The sequence below is a fragment of the Tamandua tetradactyla genome, chromosome 13 (genome assembly GCF_023851605.1).
Source record: "Tamandua tetradactyla isolate mTamTet1 chromosome 13, mTamTet1.pri, whole genome shotgun sequence".
Classification (NCBI taxonomy): Eukaryota; Metazoa; Chordata; class Mammalia; order Pilosa; family Myrmecophagidae; genus Tamandua; species Tamandua tetradactyla.
In genome coordinates this window covers 96097281-96116588 of record NC_135339.1, presented here as the reverse complement: position 1 = coordinate 96116588, position 19308 = coordinate 96097281, and the positions used below count along the sequence as shown (strand labels likewise).

Genomic DNA, 19308 nt, shown 5'->3' with positions numbered 1-19308 from the left:
CAACAGGATATAGAGAAGTTAAACATCTTGATAAATGAATTAGACCTAACAGATATATAGGTCACTATACCACAAACCACCAGGATATACATTCTTCTCTAGTGCTCATGGAGCATTCTAGATTAGATCATATCCTGGGGCGCAAAACATGTCTTCATAAATTTAAAAACATTGAAATTACTTAAAGCAACTTCTCTGATCACAATGGAATGAAGAAGGGTATCAATAACCACCAAAGAACAAGAACTTTCACAAATATATGGAGATTAAATAACGCACTCTTAAACAACCAGTGGGTTAAAGAAAAAATTGCTAGAGAAATCAGTAGCTATCTGGAGGTGAATGAAATGAGAATACAACTTTTCAGAACTTATGGAATGCAGCAAAGGCTGCACTGAGAGGGGAGTTTATTGCTTTAAATGCTTATATTTTAAAAAAGAGAAAAATCAAGGACTTAACTGTTCACCTGGAGGAACTTGAGAAAGAATGGTAACTAATCCCAAAGCAATAGAAGAAGAGAAATAACAAAGATCAAAGCAGAGTTAAATGAATGGGAGAACAAAAGACCAACAGAAAGAATCAATAAAACCAAAAGTTGGTTATTTGAGAAAATCAGTAAAATCAATGGGCTATTAGCAAGGCTGACAAAGAAAAAAAAAGAAAGAGGATGCAAACAAACAAAATCAGAAATGAGAGGGGGTCATTATCCAGACCCTGAAGAAATAAAAGAAATCATAAGATGATACTATGAACAACTATATGCCAACAAAGTAGACAACTTACATGAAATGGACAAATTCCTGGAAACCCACAAACAAGCTACACTGACTCAGAAAGAAATAGAAGATTTCAAACCAATCACAAGTAAATAAATTCAATCGGTCATGAAAAATCTTCCTACAAAGAAAAGCCCAGGGCCAGATGGCTTTGCAGGGCAATTTTATCAAACATTCCAAAAAGAAGCAACACCAATCCTGCTCAAACTTTTCCAAAAAATTGAGGAAAGGGGGAAACTACCTAACTCATTTTATGAAGCTAACATCACTTTAATACCAAAACAGGTAAAGTAGCTATAAGAAGGGTAAACTACTGGTCAATCTCCCTAATGAATATAGACGCCAAAATTCTCAATAAAATGCTAGCAAATCAAAACCAACAACACATTAAAAGAGCTATACACCACGACCAAGTGGGATTTTTACAAGAATGCAAGGACAGTTCAACACAAGAAAATCAATTAATGCAATACAACACATTAACAAATTGAAGGGGAAAAATCACATGATCATCTCAATTGAGGCTGAAAAAGTACGTGTCAAAATTCAACATCCTTTTCTGATGAAAACACTTCAAAAGATAGGAATCAAAAGTAACTTCCTCAATATGATCAAAAGCATATATGAAAAATGTATAGCCAGCATCATACTAAATGGAGAGAGACTGAAAGCTTTTCCCCTAAGATCAGGAATGAGACAAGTATGTGCTGTGTCACCAACATCATTCAACATTGTACTAGAAATTCTAGCTACAGCAATCAGGCAGAAAAAGGAAATAAAAGGTATTCAAATTGGAAAGGAAGAAATAAATATTTAATTATTTGCAGATCACATGATACTACATTCAGAAAATCCTGAGAAATCTACTACAAAGTTACTTGAGCTAATGAGCATTCAGCAAGGTGGTGGAAAATTAAATTAATGTTCAAAAATCATTAACATTTCTCTATACAAGCAACGACTTAAATGAGGAGTCAGTTAAGGAAAAACTTCCATTTAAAATATCAAGTACCTAGGAATGAACTTAACTAGGGACATAAAGGACTTGTACACAGGAAACTACATAATATTTCTAAAAGAAATCAAAGAAGGTCTAAATAGGTGGAAAGATGTTCCCTGCTCATGGATAGGAAGGTTAAATATAGTTAAGATGTCAAGTCTACCCAAATTGATCTACAGATTGAATGAAGTACCAATGAAAATTCCAACAGTCTACATTAAAGACTTGGAAAAACAAGTTACCAAATTCATCTGGAATGGAAAGAGACCCAAATAGCTAAAAGCATCCAAACAGAGAAGATAAAAGTGGAAGGATTCCTGACTTTAAAACTTTTTATAAAGCCACAGTTGTCAAAACAGCATGATACTGGTAAAAAGATAGAAGTATTGACCAATGGAATCAAACCAAGAGTACAGGAATAGACCACCAAATCTATAGTCAATTTGGTTTTGACCAAATCCACTGAATTGGGAAAAAATAGTCTTTTCAATAAATGGGTGTGGGAAAACTGGATATCAATAGCCAAAAGAATGAAAGAGGACCCTTACCTCACACTCGATGCAAAAATTAACTCAAAGTGGATCAAACAGCTAAATATAAGAACTAGCACCATAAAGCTTCTAGAAGGAAATGTAAGGAAACATCTTCAAAACCTAGCACTAGAAGGTAGCTTCCTAAACTTTACATCTAAAGTACAAGCAGCAAAAGAAAAAATAGGTAAATGGGAACTCCTCAAAATCAAATGATTTTGCATCTTGAGAGACTTTATCAAAAAGGTGAACAGGCAGCCAATTCAATGGGAGAAAATATTTGGAAATCACTCATTGGGCAAATGTTTGATATCCTGTATGCATAAAGAAATCATATAACTCAACAACAAAAGAACAAACAACCCAGTTATAAAATGGGCTAAAGATATGAATAGGCATTTTTTGATGGCTCAAAAGCACATGAAGTGATGCTCATTTTTGTTAGCTATAAAGAAAATGCAGATCCAGACTACAATAAGATACCACCTCACACCTACAAGAATGGCTGCTATTAAACAGGAAATACAAATTTTGGAGAGAATGTGGAAAATTGGAACCCTTATGCTCTGCTGGTGGGAATGTAAAATGGTACAGCCACTATGGAAGACAGTTTGGCAGTTCCTCAGGAAACTAAACGTTGAGTTGCCCCATGACCCAGCAATAGCACTACTTGATATATGCCCATAAGAGCTGAAAACAATGACACAAAGAGACATTTACACACTGATGTTCATAACAGCATTATTCAAAGTTACCAAAAGACAGAAACCATCCAAGTGCCTATCAACAGAAGAGTGGATTAGTAAAATGTGACATATACATACAGTGGAATACTATGCAGCAATAAGACAAAATGATGTCCTGAAGCACATGACAAGATGGATGAGTCTTGAGGACATAATGTTGAGTGAAACAAGTCAGGCACCAAAGGCTAGATACTGTATGACTCCACTTTTATGACCAAGGTAAAGTTGGCTGAAGGATGCACTGATTGAGAATTAGATTGGCAGACAATGGTGTAAACTAATGATTGAATATTGTGCTGCTACAAAAAGGAATTAAGTTGTGAAGCATGCGACATCGAGAATGAACCTGTGGGACATTTGGGAGGCAAAATAAGCCAGAAACCAAAGAGAAATTATTGTATGGTCTCATTTAGCTAATGCTTATGAGAAAACAGGGGCCTAGATTATAAGACCTTGTGGCAGTTACATTTTGTCCTGACTCATAATTATTATTTCTGGAATTTGAGAGACAGTTTTATATGTGTGTAATATGGTATTCAGAGATAAGCATGAAGGCAATCAAGAAGGGATTAAGATAGTTCAGAACACAGGGATAAGGAAGACATTGTCTATATTTTAGAACCCATCTACTCTTTGAGACCAAGGAAATAGAGGTTTATTTTGTCCAGAACCTAAATTTTCTGTAGCACATAATCTAACTCAGCCTGTCTAGATTGCTCACTTAAACAATTGAAACACAGGGAACCCAGAATAAGAATGAGGGCCCTTAATACTGCATAACTTAATGCAATGCCTGGATACATCCCAGAATATACTAAGCAGATAATCAAAAAGTATTGGCAAAGTTCCTTGAGGGGTGGAAGAAAAAAAATATGGAACTATGAAACTTTATCACCAAGGAAACCCGTGATACTATGTCAAGCATTAGGGACATGTAAGTTAGTAGGCCAAGCCCTTGATCTTGAGGCTTGCTCCTGTGAAGCTTATATCTGTAGCAGAAAAGCTTAGCCTACCTATAGGTGTGCCTAGGAGTCACCTCCAGAGGATCTATTTTGTTGCTGAGATGTGGCCTCACTCTCTCTAAACCCAACTCTGCAAATGAAATCATTGCCCTACCCCCAACAGGGGACATGACATCTAGTGGTGAAAGTCTCCCTGGTGGCATGGGAGATGAATCCCAGAGATGAGCCTGACCCTGGCACCATAGGATCAACAATGCCATTCTGACCAAAATGGGGAAAAGAAATGTAAAACACAAGGTATCAGTGGCTGAGAAAGTTCAAATAGAGTCAATAGGCTACCCTGGAGGTCACTCCTACACAGACTTCAGGTAGACATTGCTACCTATCATAACTTGCCAAATCCCAAAGAAAGCCGTTCCACCCAATCCTAAAGAACACCTAGGACAATATATAAGATTCTACAAAGGTTTCATGTGATAAGGTAACTTTCCAGAAACCTACAACCTCCAGATGGGGCCCTGGACCAAATAGGTCCTGAAGACTAGAGGGGCCAACCTCTCCAGAAAATCAGCTAGTTCCATCTCCCTACCCCTTATTATTGATAGCCCTTCCAACATGAAAAAGTTAGAATGGGCATAGCCCAAATACCCCTAAAGAGTGGGAGAAAGATCAAAGGTGATGGTTGAGTTATACAGAGAAGATAGGGTCTAACAAATAAGTATAATTGCTGAATAATTACATTGATATTTCTTTTAGTCTCCAATATCTTAGAGCAGCTAGAAGTAAAAACCTAAAATTGTGGAATTGCAACTCATACCAAACTCTGAAATCTGTTCTACAACTAACCATTGTACAGTGCATTGAAATTTATTTATTTTTTGTATAATGTTATTGTATACAAAAAAGAAAAAATAATAATGATAAAAATATTCCTTCTAGCCTCCAATGTTCTGGAGCAGATAGAAGGGAAAATCTGAAATGATGGCATGGTAGCCATCACGAACTCTAGGATCTGTGCTATACTGATTTGTTGAAGAGTGCTTTGAAATCTATTGCTTTTTTCTCTCTCTTTGCTTTGGATATATGTTATATTATATAATTTAAAAAGCTTTAAAAAGAGAAATAGATGAACTTACAAAAATATGTCAGGAACTTGAACCCTATACAGGCTCTCTACCAGTCAAATGCTTTGGGAACACAGGGAGTAAGTTCATCAGGTATCCCCAGGACACCTTTCCAGAGTGAAGTCTTTACCTATGCTTCTGGGTTAGTTTAGGCTAGGGTTTTGAACACTATCAAATTTCCAGACAGTGTTCTCAAAGAGCTGGGAACTCAACCCCTAATACAACTCCTTTCCTGAGAGATATCTGGACCTATGCTCCCAAGACATTCCTGAATACAGGTCAGGGACTCAAACCCTGTCCTTTTCTGGAAGAATTCCAAGACAATTCTCTTGAAAAATTAGGGATTCAAGCCCAATACAGCCTCTTCACCAGTCCAATACCTCAGGAACATGGGGAATAAGGTTGTCAGGCATCCTGGGTTGTTCCTTCCTAGGAGATGTCTAGATTCATGTTCCCAAAGAATGGGCCAGCCCCACATGAGAGAAGTCTAATACAATGCTCCCAGGAATACCTTTGTCCTCCAGTTTCCTAAGCTCTAAAATGTGAGATTCCTCTAGAAGATGGGAAGTTTTATATTCAGCAGCAGTGCATCTCAATAGAAAGTAAATGATTAAGGCCCAGAGGGAAAACACCTCCATTGGAATACCCAATTCCCATGGGCATAAACTAGAATGTAAGAGACAACATCTTGTTTTATAAAAGAATCCTTATCCCAGAATCATGTGTTTAAAAGATGGAATGACATAGAAGGCACTGAAAGCCAGACAGAGGAGAAAGAAGACTTTCATGGAAGCAGTGGAGAGGATACATGTCAATGGGAGTAAAAGGAACAGATCCACCAGGAGGAAGGGTCTGAAGAACAAGGAAATACTATTAGGTTAGTGATGTCAAGAGGTGGTCCCCAGAGGGGAGGAAAGGAGAGTGTATGAGGAGGTCTCAGAACCAAGGGAGAGAGAGATGGAAAGATAGATAGATGATGATGATGATGATGATTAGATAGAGATAGATAGATAGATGACAGATAGATAGATAGAGAGAGAGAGAGAGATAGAAAGAAAAAAAGTGAAAACACACAACCAAGCCTCCTGGTCAGTAGCCATGACCTCCAAGTCCAGATAATCAGAGAGGAGAAGTGTCTCCTGGCTGGTTAGCCAAAATATGTTGCCATACATCAGTTCCTAGGTTTGTCACCATGCCATAAGAAAGAATTCAAGGACACAGTACAGACTAAGTAAGCAGGCAGAAAGTTTATTATATATACATGCAAAAAGAAGAATGTGGGCACTCACAAGAAAAGAGAGATGAGAGGTGAGAGGCCCTAACAATGAGGGACAATCTGCTTTTATATATTTTTGCTCCCTGTTTCAGTTTGCTAAAGCTGCTGGAATGCAATGTAACAGAAATTGGCTGTCTTTTCTTTTTTTTTTTTTTTTTTTTTTTTGCGTGGGCAGGCACCGTGAATCAAACCCATGTCTCCAGCATGGCAGGTGGGAACTCTGCCTGCTGAGCTGATGTGGCCCACCCAATTGACTGGCTTTTACAAGGTGTTATGGTTAGGGACACATATCAACTTGGCCAAGTTGTGGTACCTGTTTATCTGATTGGGCAAGTGCTGGCCTGTCTGTTGCAATGAGGACATTTCATAGGATTAGGTCATGATCACGTCAGCTGCATCCACAGCTGATTCCATTTGTAATCAGCCAAAGGGGAGTGTCTTCTGCAATTAGTGATGCTAAATCTAATCATGGGAAGCCTTTTAAGGAGGACTCAGAGGAGACAGGTTCCATTCCTGCTTTGGCTGGTGAGCCTCTCCTGTGGAGTTCATCCAGGCCATCCATCGGAGTCGTCGGCTTCGCAGCCTGCCCTGTGGATTTTGGACTCTGCGTTCCTGCGGTCAAATGAGACACTTTTATAAATTTTATATTTGCAAGTGTTCCCTGTTGATTCTGTTTCTCTAGAGAACCCTAACTAATACACAAGGGTACTTATTACTTTATAAATTTAGAGTTCTAAGGCCATGATAATGTGCAAATTAAGGCATCAAATTGAAGATACCCTCTCTGAAGAAAAGCTTTTGGCATCCATGGTTCCTCTATCACATGCAAAGCACATAGCTGGAATCTTCTTGTTCTTCTGTCCCTGGTTTCCTTGCTTTCAACTTTTGATTTCAGTGGCTTTCTCCCTGTTTATCTCTGGATCCTTTCTTAGCATCTCTGGGGCATTTCTTTCTCATCTCTCTTCAAAAATGTCTATGCTTTGTATCCACTCATAAAGGACACCAATGAAGTATTTAGATGCACCCTGAATGATGTGCTGAGTCACATCTCAATTGAAATAACCTAACAAAGTTTCCATCCACAGTAAGAATGCACCAGCATTAGAGCTAAGACCACAGAACTTTTAGAAGAAAATGTAGGGAAATATCTTATAAAACGTGTAATAGGAGGTGATTTCCTTGATATTACACCCCAAAGCATGAGCATTGAAGAAATAGATAAATGGGAACTCCTCAAAATTAAACACTTTTATGCATCAAAGAACTTTGTCAATAAAGTAAAAAGGCAGCTTGCACAATGGGAGACAATATTTGGAAACCACATATGAGATAAGGATTTAGTATTCAAACTATGTAAAGAGATTCTTCAACTCAACAACAAAAACACAACCAACCCAATTAAAAAAGGAGCAAAAGACATGAACAGACACTTCTCAGAAGAGGAAATAAAAATGGCTAAAGGGCACATGAAAAGATGCTCAACTTCACTTGGTATTGAGAAGCGCAAATCAAAACCACAATGAGATGTCATCTCACATCCACTAGAAGGCCGTTATCAAAAATAAAACAGAAAAAAAAATAAGTGCTGAAGAGGATGTGGAGAACAAGGCACACTTTTCCACTGTTGGTGGGAATACAAAATGGTACAACCACTCTGGAAGGCAGTTTGGCAGTTCCTCAGGAAGCTAAGTATCAATTGCCATATGATCCAGCAATCCTATTGCTAGTGTATTAGTTAGGGTTCTCCAGAGAAACAGAATCAACAGGGAACACTCGCAAATATAAAATTTATAAAAGGGTCTCATGTGACCATGGGAATGCAGAGTCCAAAATCCACAGGGCAGGCTGTGAAGCCAACAATTCCGATGGAGGGTCTGGACAAACTCCACAGGAGAGGCTTGCCAGCTGCAGCAGGAAGAGCCTGTCTCTTTTGCATCCTCCTTAAAAGGCTTCCAATGATTAGATTAAGCATCACTCATTGTAGAAGACACTCCCCTTTGGCTGATTACAAATGGAATCAGCTGTGGATGCAACTGACATGGTCATGATTTAATTCTATGAAATGTCCTCATTGCAACAGACAAGCCAGCACTTGCCCAACCAGACAAACAGGTACCACCACTTGGCCAGTTGACACACAAACCTGACCATGACAACTAGGTATCTATTCAGAGGACATGAGGGCAGGGACAAAATGGACATTTGGACACCAATGTTTAGAGCAGCATTGTTTACAATTGCCAAGAGATGGAAACAGCCCAAATGTCCATCAATGAATGAGTGGCTAAACAGCTGTGGTATATACATACGATGGAATAGAATGCAGCTGTTAGACAGAATAAAGTCATGAAACATGTAACAACATGGATGGACCTTGAGGACATTATGCTGAGTGAAACTGTAACTGAGAAGTTAAGATTTAAGGGATGATTTTAATCACTGAATCATATAAATGTTCCTTTTGCTTTGGGGACTTTGAAGTAGACAAAGGAAAGTACCCAGGAGCCCTGAACTATAATTAAGCTGTTTGCACATCTGGAGGGATTGTAAAAAGTCCTTGTCTTTTACCTGGTGCCTGTGTGGCTGTGAGAGCTGTAACACACTTTATCTGGTTATTTTCTTATAGTCCTCAATGCTAAGGAAAATAGTCATTAACTAGTCTCGGTCCCTTACATTTGTAAATCATATCTGCTAGGCTCTGCCATTCAAAGATAGATAGCTCTGCCTTCTTGTTAACCTATGTTAACAATGTTTTCTTTCTGGCCCTGCTTGACTCTGCCATTTGGCTCTGCTAGTCTTTGCCACTGAAGGATCGATAGCTCCTTTCAACTTATGTTAACTTTAACAATGTTTTCTTTTCTACTTTGAACTTCTGTAAACACTGTTTTCTTGCCTGCTTTGAATTTATTATCTGAAATGACCTTATCTTCCCTTGCTAGAATCCTTAAAACCCTCAAATCCCCTAAGTTCAGGGAGACAGATTTTGGGTGGTTAGGCTGTCTGTTCTCCTGCAACACATGTAGTAATAAACTCTTTCTCTCTTTCAAACCCCAGTGTCTCAGGAATTGGTTATTGAATGAATCAGGCAAAAGAACCCATGGATATTGTCCAGTATCAATTGGTGACCCAGATGGGACAAATGCTCAAATCTCTGGGGACACTGTGGAGCAGGTAATCAAGCCTTTGTGGTCACTGGACTGAATTTAGTCTAGATGCTCTGCAATGGGGAGTTCTCTGTTCTACTGGCACTCCAGTGACTTTTCACACTTTGAAAAGCTTCAAAGGGAGAAACTGTTTCCAGTTCCAGGTCTGAACATATGACTACATGAGTGGGTCATCAGGGTAGAGGTGGATTGGGGGGTAAATAAACATTTCAAGTCCCCTTTGACCTAAGTGTGGGTCATGCTTCCAGAACAATCCCTTTGCTCTGACCTCTATACCTCCAGATTTTGGGTACCGTACTGTACAGGGTTTGAGACTCTGACCTACTCCAACAATTAACTAGTATTTAATGAAATTAAGTGGGCCTGTTTAAGTGTCAGCCAGCATATTACCTAGGTATTGGTTAATTGTTAAATTGGTGTGATAGGTGTTTTGTGTCTGTTTAATTGTCAGCTGATGCATTCAGTGTGTTGTTTAAATATATCAAGTGTTGTTAAGTGTATAAGGTGGTGTTTTGCCACAATCATACTATCTGAGTGTTTTAATTGGTTATTGACTACTGAAGTCTTTTTAAATGGGAATTTATAATTCTAATAGTACTCATGAATATAGCCCTCTGGACTGTATCTTGAATAACTGGAAAAAATTATCTATGAGCTTATGAAAAAGCACAATGTAGTTCTCTTTTGTAACACAGTCTGGCCACAATATAATTTAGAATCAGGAGAGAGATGGCCTGAGAATGGCTCTATAGATAAGAGCATCATATTACAATTAGAACTGTTCTTCAAAAAGGAACAGAAATGGGATGAGATGATGTATATATTTAATCCTTTATTTGTCTCTCTCAGCAATCAATGTTAAGGAGAAGATATAATATTTTACCCATAAAGATTGATGGTGAAAAGAAAAATGTCCTTCCTGATTTGAATCCAGAGGATTCAGTAGAATCATTATTAACTCCTTTATCTGCTCCACCTGCACCCTATAACAAAGAAGCTGACAGAACAAGAAAAGAGGGAAATCTCATACCTTTCCTCATCCTCTTCAATATCCCCCTCTACAGACGGAGAAGAGCATGAAGTAGGAATGCTCTCCCCCCCCATACCCAGCAGAGTACCCAATTTGTCCAGAGCTTCTCCTTAAAATCAGCCACAGAGCCATGGCAAAAACTTGTACCTCCAGCAAGTGCCAGAAGGAGTAGATGAACAGGGAGGCCCAAGAGGATTTGTATATGTGCTTACCCTGTTCTCCACATCAATTTATATGACAGGAAAATAATGCTGCACTCTATAGAGAGGACCCAAAGAAAATGGAAAGCTTAATTAGTTACTTCAATATTTGCATCCTATAACCCAAATTGGGTTGACATTCAGGCCTTTTTAAATACCTTGATAACAGAAGAAGAATGGAGATTGGTAACAGAAAAAGCAAAGCAGGAAGCCAATAGAAAACAGGGAGAAAATCCTGGAAATCCCATGTACACTGGAGTAAATTAAGCAATACCTATAAGGGACCCTGAATGGTATCCAAATGAAGCAGGGGACTGGTTAAATTGGATTGCTATAAAGAGTGTATTGTTGCAGGTCTGTGAAAAGGGGTCCCTAAAACTACAAATTACCAGAAAATAAATGAAGTAAGACAATGGTCAAAAGAGGATCCCTCAGTTTTTTCTTGAAAGAATTTATAGTACTTACTGGCAGTACACAGGCATAGATCTAAAAAGACCCGCAAATGCCAGAAACCTAAATATGACTTTTATTACTCAGCATTTTCCTGATATAAGAAACTGCAGAAAACAGACAATGGATTAGGATTGCTTATCTCTAGATTGGTTGAAATTGCGTTTAAAGTTTATGACAACAGAGATCAAGTTAAAGATCGGTATTTTCAAAAGCAAGCAGTGCTGGAGAATCCATATCTTAGGAACCAAATGGTGCTTCTCAGGGCTCTAATGAATCAAGGGCAACCAGGACAAGATAATGGCAAGAAGGTAAGAGTCTTGGTCAACCTCTGAAAATTGGGAGGAACTCCTAAAGAATTAGGAGCCAACCAATGTATGTACTGCAGGAAAGAGGGGCACTGGAAGAGGGATTGCTCTAGCTATCCCCAGGGAAAAACCCTAAGGGAAATTAGACAGCCACATTTCAGATGCCCCAATGAAATGGTGGTACAGCTGATAGTTACTTGGAATGAAGAGGCTCAGGGACTCTATTGGAAGAAATACTGCTTTGTTCAATCTCCCACCAAGAGCTTCAGATAACAATACAGATGGGAAAGCAATTAATAGATGTTCTTGTCAATACAGGAGCCACATACTCGGTATTAAATAAAAACCCTAATGTGATTTCCAACCAATCAGTTGCTATAACTGGAGTATCTGGTAAGAAATCAAATAAGCCCTTTTTGCAGCCTCTAGATTGTTTAATTGGGACTGAAAATATAAAGCACAGTTTCCTATATGCACCAGAATATCCAGTTCCCTTGCTGGGAAGAGATTTGTTGACCGAGTTAAATGTCAAGACAATCTTTTCTCTGGATTGTTTGTCAATAGAAGTGCCTCCAGGGCATGCCTGTGCACTGCAGGTTGCTTTACTGTTCACTGAAGGAGATAAGCTGGCTAGGCCCATCCCAGAAGAAATCTTAAAATCTGTGAAACCGGAGGCATGGGCTGATGTAAAACCTGGATGGGCAACAACAGTAGAGCCAGTTCAAGTGAAATTTCTGAAGCCAGCTACTGTGCACAATGTTAAACAATATCCACTTAAACTATAGTCCAGGGAAGGAATTGCTCCATTTATAGAGGTATTTTTGAAATACCTATTAATAAGACCCTGTCAATCTCCATATAATACTCCAATATTGCCTGTGTGAAAGCCAGGCACCCTAAATGAGTATTGCTTGGTGCAAGATCTCTGGGCTATTTATCAAGTTGTAGAAGACATTCACCCTGTGGTGCGAAATCCATGCACCTTACTTACTACATTATCTGAGGATTTCTATTGGTTCACTGTCTTAGATTTGAAAGACACATTTTACTGCACATCTCTTGACTCAGAATCTCAAGAGCTGTTTGCTTTTGAATGGGAGGACCCAGCTAACCTTAAGCAACAATACTGCTTGACTACTCTTCCACAAGGATTTAAAAATGCTCTCACAGTATTTAGAAAAGTGTTAGCCAGAGATCTGAAAGATTTTCTCTTATGTGAAGTATTATTACAATTTGCAGAAGATATATTAATAGCAAGCTGTACCAAGAAGTTGTCAGAATAAAAACCACTGTTCAAACTCTAATTTTTTTAGCAGACCAGAGTTACAAGGTCTCAAAGAAAAAGACTCAAATTTCACAAGAATCTGTGTAATATTGGGGTTTTGAGCTATCAAGAAGACAGAAATTTATTGCCAGACTGAAGAGAAGCTTTAGCCCAAGTAGCAGAGCCACTTACAAAAAGACAGCTTCAGGGAGTCCTAGGGATGGCAGGCTTCTGTAGGATTTTGATACCTAATTTTGGACTCATAGCTAAGCCTTTATATAAATCCCTGACAGGATCTGAGGAAGAGCCTTTAAAATGGACCACCAAATGTAAGAATGCCTTCAGGAGAAGAAAAAGGGAACCTTTGATGGCACCAGCCCTAGGCCTCCCAGACCCAAGAAAGCATTTTGACCTTTTCATATGTGGAAGGCAAGGCACTGGATTAGGAGTGCTCACTCAAAATCTAGGAAACAACAAAAGAACATCCTGTGGCCTATTTTTCTAAACAGTTAGAGAATACTACTCAAGGATGGTCAGTTTGCCTAAGGGCTGTGGCAGCCACCTGTGATATTTTCAGAGAAGCCAAAAAATTTACATTTAGGGCAACCTACCACCATGCACACTGCACTATGTCCTGTTGTTGTTAGAACAGAAAGGTGGATAGTGGCTCACCTCTGGACAGTTAGGGAAATATCAAACCATTCTACTAGATAATCCTAATATCACTCTAGTGCATCTTCTAGTTTAAACCCAGCTACCTTATTTCAGAGTGGGGAAGAGGAATCTGTGCATGACTGTATACAAACAATTGATGAAGTCTATACCAGCCACCCAAATTTGGTTGATCAACCTTTAGAAGAACCAGACATTGAAATGTACACCGATGAAACCAGCTTCATAGAGAGAGGACTTTGAAAAGCTGATTATGCAGTGGTAACTCTACAGATGGCACTGGAAAGTGGGGCTGTTTCCCCAGGTATGTCTGCACAATGGGCAGAGCTTGTTGTACTCACCAGAGCTCTACACCTAGGAGAGGGATGGCAGGTAAATACATAGAAAGAGTCTAAGTATGCTTTTAATATAGTTCCTACTTATGGAGCTATCTGGAAAGAAAGAGGACTCAACATCAGGAAAGTAGGAAATTAAACATGCACACATGATCTTAGCATTATTAGAGGCAGTGATGCTGCCTAAAGAAGTGGCCATAATGCATTCTTACAGTCATCCTAAAGGAGAAATGAATTATGTACAAAGCAATCAAATAGCAGATCTAGAAGCAAGAGCAGCAGCCAAATTAAAATCTCCATCCTCATCAATGGTACTTCCTCTAGTACCAGATATAAAACCAAAAAACACTTCTCAGTATTCAGCCCACAATTTGCTGACAGCCCAGGAATGGGGTTTTAACCTAGAAGAAATAGATGTTAGTCCTTTATCAAGCTTTCCATGCAAGAAAATGGAGGAAAGATGGATTTATAATAAAGATGGAATAATTCTTATTTCCAAACACTTAATGGAAAGAGTTCTTACTTATTACATCAAAGCACACATTATGTGTCATAAGTACTTGGAATCTAAGGTAGAACATGAGATTTTGTTGGTTTGTCCAGAGTGATGCCCCGATGAATCCCAGAGTGATTTGATCAGTGACTGGAAAAGTATTTGCAAGCCCCCTTTGGGGAATGGTGAGAGCGGGGAGAAATTCAACTTCCCCAAGTTGAATTCTTGATATTCTCACAAGCAGTGTGGACAACCAAAGCTATAGGCTGAGCCCCCAGTCTTGGGGTTTGTTCATATGAAACTTAACCCCACAAAGGATAGATCATGTCTACTTAAAATTTAAGCCTAAGAGTCACCCCCAAGAGAGCCTCTTTTGTTGCTCAGATGTGGCCTCTCTCTCCAGCCAACATGACGAGCAGACTTACCACCCTCCCCTTCTCTGTGTGGGATATTACTCCCAAGGGTGTGGACCTTCCTGGCAATGTGGGACAGAAATCCTGGAATGAGCTGAGACTCAGCATCAAGGGACTAAGAAAAACCCTAGAATGAGCTGAGAATTAACATCAAGGGACTGAGAGAACCTTCTCGACCAAGGGGGGAAGAGTGAAATGAGACTAAGTGTCAATGGCTGAGAGATTCCAAACAGAGTCGAGAGGTTATCCTGGAGGTTATTCTTATGTATTAAGTAGATATCACCTTGTTGTTCAAGATGTAGTGGAGAGGCTGGAGGGAACTGCCTGAAAATGTAGAGCTGTGTTCCAATAGCCATGTTTCTTGATGATGATTGAACAATGATATAGCTTTCACAATGAGACTCTGTGAATGTGAAAACCTTGTGTCTGATGCTCCTTTTAGCTACTATATCAACAGAAGAGTAGAACATATGGAATAAAAATAAATAATAAGGGGGAACAAATGTTAAAATAAATTTAGTTTGAAATGCTAGTGGTAAATGAAAGCAAGGGGTAAGGGATATGGTATGTATAATCTTTTTTTCTCTATTATCATTTTATTTCTTTTTCTGTTGTCTTTTTATTTCTTTTTCTAAATCGATGCAAATGTTCTAAGAAATGATGAGTATGCAACTATGTGATGATGTTAAGAATTACTGATTTATATGTAGAATGGAATGATATCTTGTTTTGTTTGTTAATTTTTTTAATTAATAAAAAAAGATTTTAAAAAAAGCACACAGTATGGAAGAGATGTCATGTATCAGTGGCTGAAAAATTATATTGTAGGACCTAAGATGCAAAGAACCATTCAGAAAATAACACAAAACTGTTTAACTTGTGCTAGAAATAATCGCAGACCCAGCCCTCCACCCTTATAAAAGGAGTGCAAGCCCAAGGCACACTACCTGATTAGGGCTGGCAAATAGGCTTTACTGTTTTGCCAAGGACCAGTGGAAATTACCAGTACCTCCTTGTTTTTGTAGATACATTTACAGGATGGGTAGAGGCTTTTCCATGTAGGACAGAGCAAGCTTCAGAAATAACTAAGGCACTCCTGAAGGAAATAATCCCATGGTTTGGACTTCCATTTTCAATACAAATTGATAATGGGAGTGCTTTTACATCAGAAGCTTTACAGGAATTGTCAGAAGCTCTAAACATACTTTGAAAATTACATGCATCTTGCAGACCACAGTCTACTGGGAGAATGGAAAGGATGAAACATACTCTGAAAAAGATGGTAGCAAAACTTTGCCAAGAAACTAACCTGTCATGGGACAAGGTATTACTGGTGGCTCTGATGCAGGTAAGAGTAGTACCCAGAAGCAGGTTCCATTTGAGCCAATTTGAAATGGTATATGGGAGACCATTCCTCAAAGTGGTATGTATACCTGGATGGAACACATCCAAGTGTTAGAAATGAAGAAAAGCATTTGGCCCCTAGGGGTCACATTAGAGGCAATTCATTGCTATGCCTCAAGTTGGCTGTTTTTCCTACAGATAGTCCCTTACATCAGTTTAAACCTATGGACCAACTTCTTTTACAAAAGTGAAAATATCAACATCCAACAGATGAGTTGGAACCAAATGGGAAGTTCCTTTGAAATCTTATTAGCAACCTACTCCCGTCAAGTTGATGGCAGTGAAACCATGGATACACCATAGTAGAATAAAAATAGCACCCTCTAACCAGTTTCTCTCTCCTAGACTCCTTCAAAGAACCAGGACTGAAAAACAAGTGGCTGAGAATCCTGAAGAAGGAGAGGAACTGACCAATTTCTGGAAGGCAGATATCAATGCAAACCCCTAGAATATTTAAAGTTTACCTTCAGGAGAACAGATAAGAAGTAAATATTAGTGCATTTTTTAAATCTGAATATCCTTAAAAATGTATAACCAAGCATTATATCCAAGGATAAAAACATGTGTAATAACATGCATTTTTGTCACATCCCCATTTTATATCCATGCTACAGTATAAACCAAGTAACTGATATATTACCAAGCACTAGTGTTTTCCTACAGTGGGCACTTTCCTATGCAGCTTCTATGAATCAATCTGATTGTTGGGTGTGTGGCCAATTACCTGTATCTAGTGTTTATGGGCTACCTAACCCTCCAGGGAGCTACCTGGAAGGAACTAAAAAAGTTAATTAAAAGGATGCAAGAACCAAGGGGAACTCTAAAAAGCACACATATAAACAATGCCAATCCAAAAAGATAGCCAGTCAATTTAGAAAGCCCAGGACATTGAATTTCTTTTTCTTATAACAAAACAGTGGAAGGGGCTATTCAACATGCTAAACATTTAGATGATAAGGCTGAACATTTGACCATTAGAGAAAAAAAGGGGCATTTGCAACTTTGGGATGGCATGGTGTGGCTAATGCCTGGATATGGCAGATTAAGTCAGGGAGCCCCTCTCTGCTGGGAACAACGAGATCATTCACAACAATATAGCCCTTCCAAAGCAAAGAATATGTGGTGGCTGCCTCCAGAGCAATGTCTCCAAACCATAATATTACAGGAAAGTGACTGGTTTGGGACAGACTGGACTAAAAGACCTAGTGTTTGCTGGGTATCTTGGATCAGAACTCAGTGGTTATGTGGCACCAACTTATGGCCCTGCTTACCCCAAGGTTGGATAGGCAGATGCACTCTGTAGTTTTCCCTGGGCTCAAAGGAAGGAAGCATCATAAACTCCTACCTCAGGGGCAAATCTATAATTATTAGAAGCTTGATGGGCCTCATCAGTATTTCATTGATATGACCATCTAGCTGCTATATTTCTGCCTTCATTATATACTGAAGATGGTATACATAGGGTAGTGGCACTAAACAATTTTACACAGCAAGCCTTAAATGACAGCCTCAACAGTTTATCTTTTTAAATACTGAAATGACCCTGATGCATAAAGCAGTATTACAAACCTGAATGGCCTTGGATATCCTAACAGCCTCACAGGGAGGGACATGCACTATAATAAAAACGGAATGTTTTACCTATACACCTAATGAATCTAAAAATGTAACTAAAGTGTTAGAACATATGAAAAATAAAATTAATGTCACAGACAGTAGTTCCACCTCCTCTGGCATATTTGATTTATTTAGCTGGCTTCCTACAGGAATAGGATTCTAAGTTCATTCAATATTACAAGCAGGGCTAATGCTATTAGTACTAACAATTCTGAGCATGCTCATTGTTAAAATATGTCTCTGTTTCTTATTGCAGCCCAGCCATAAGTGAAATATGGAAGAATCTTCAACATTCTGAGAAAAAAACTGAAGCTAAAGAGTATATTCAACTACAATCTAAGAAGTCTCACTCCCCAAACCCTTAGTAGTCAGTGACCCCTTTGTCAGCAGGAAGAAGCCGGAGTGGTTGTAATCTAGATATCCCTCAAGATTGGGGATGATCAAACAACAGGGAGGAATTGTAACTGAGAAATTAGGATTTAAAGGATGATTTTAATTACTAAATCATTATATAAATGTTCTTTTTGCATTGGGGATTTCCGAGTAGACAAAGGAAAGTACCCAGAAGCCCTGAACTATAATTAAGCTGTTTGCACATCTGGAGGGATTGTAAAAACCCTTATCTTTTACCTGATGCCTGTGTGACTGACAGCTGTAATGCCCTTTATCTGGTTATTTTCTTATAGGCCTCAATGCTAAGGAAAACAGTCATATACTAGCCTCAGTCCCTTACATTTGTAAATCATGTTTGCTAGGCTCTGCCATTAAAAGATAAATAGCTCTGTCTTCTTATGTTAACCTATGCTAACAATGTTTTCTTTCCAGCTGCACTAGCTCTGCCACTTAGCTCCACTAGGCTGTGCCACTGAAGAATAGATAGCTCCTTTCAACTTATGTTAACTTTGACAATGTTTTCTTTTCTGCTTTGAACTTACTTAACACTATTTTCTTGTCTGCTTTGACTTTACTATCTGAAATGACCTCATCTTCCCTTATTAGAATCCTTAAAAACCCTCAAATCCCCGAAGCTCAGGGAGACAGACTTTGGGTGGTTAGGCTGTCTGTTCTCCTGCTACACATGTAGATATAAACTCTTTCTCTCTTTCAAACCCCAGTGTCTCAGGAATTGGTTATTGAACAAGTCAGGCAAAAGAATCCATGGATAGTGTCCTGTATAAAAATTAGCCAGAAACAAAAGGACAAATACTGTGTGGTCTCAGTAATATGAATGAATACTTGGAGAATTCAAGTTAACACAGGTTATCAAGAGATAGAAATAGGGTAGAGATTGGGTAATTGGTACTGAAGGAATACAGATTGTGTAACGGGACTGATTGTAAACACTCAGAAATGGATAGCACTATACTATCTGACTTTGTAGCACCATAATATAAGTACACTGAATGAGGGTGAATGTGAGTGTGATAGAGAGGAGAGGTCTGGGGGCACATGCGAAGCCGTAAGGAGAGATAAAGGATAAAGACCAAGATGGTACAATTTGGGAATGCCTTGATTGTACAATGATGGTGATTAAATGTACAAAG

General features: G+C 38.8%; 1 long non-coding RNA gene across 1 annotated transcript; it reads left to right on the top strand.

The window, feature by feature from the left end:
- The first annotated feature begins 14437 nt into the window (after positions 1-14437).
- LOC143654492 (uncharacterized) lies at positions 14438-18464 on the top strand. Its single transcript, XR_013161823.1, has 4 exons — positions 14438-14515; positions 15974-16091; positions 16493-16632; positions 18021-18464. It is a non-coding gene; the product is annotated as an uncharacterized LOC143654492 (long non-coding RNA).
- Positions 18465-19308: the final 844 nt, after the last annotated feature.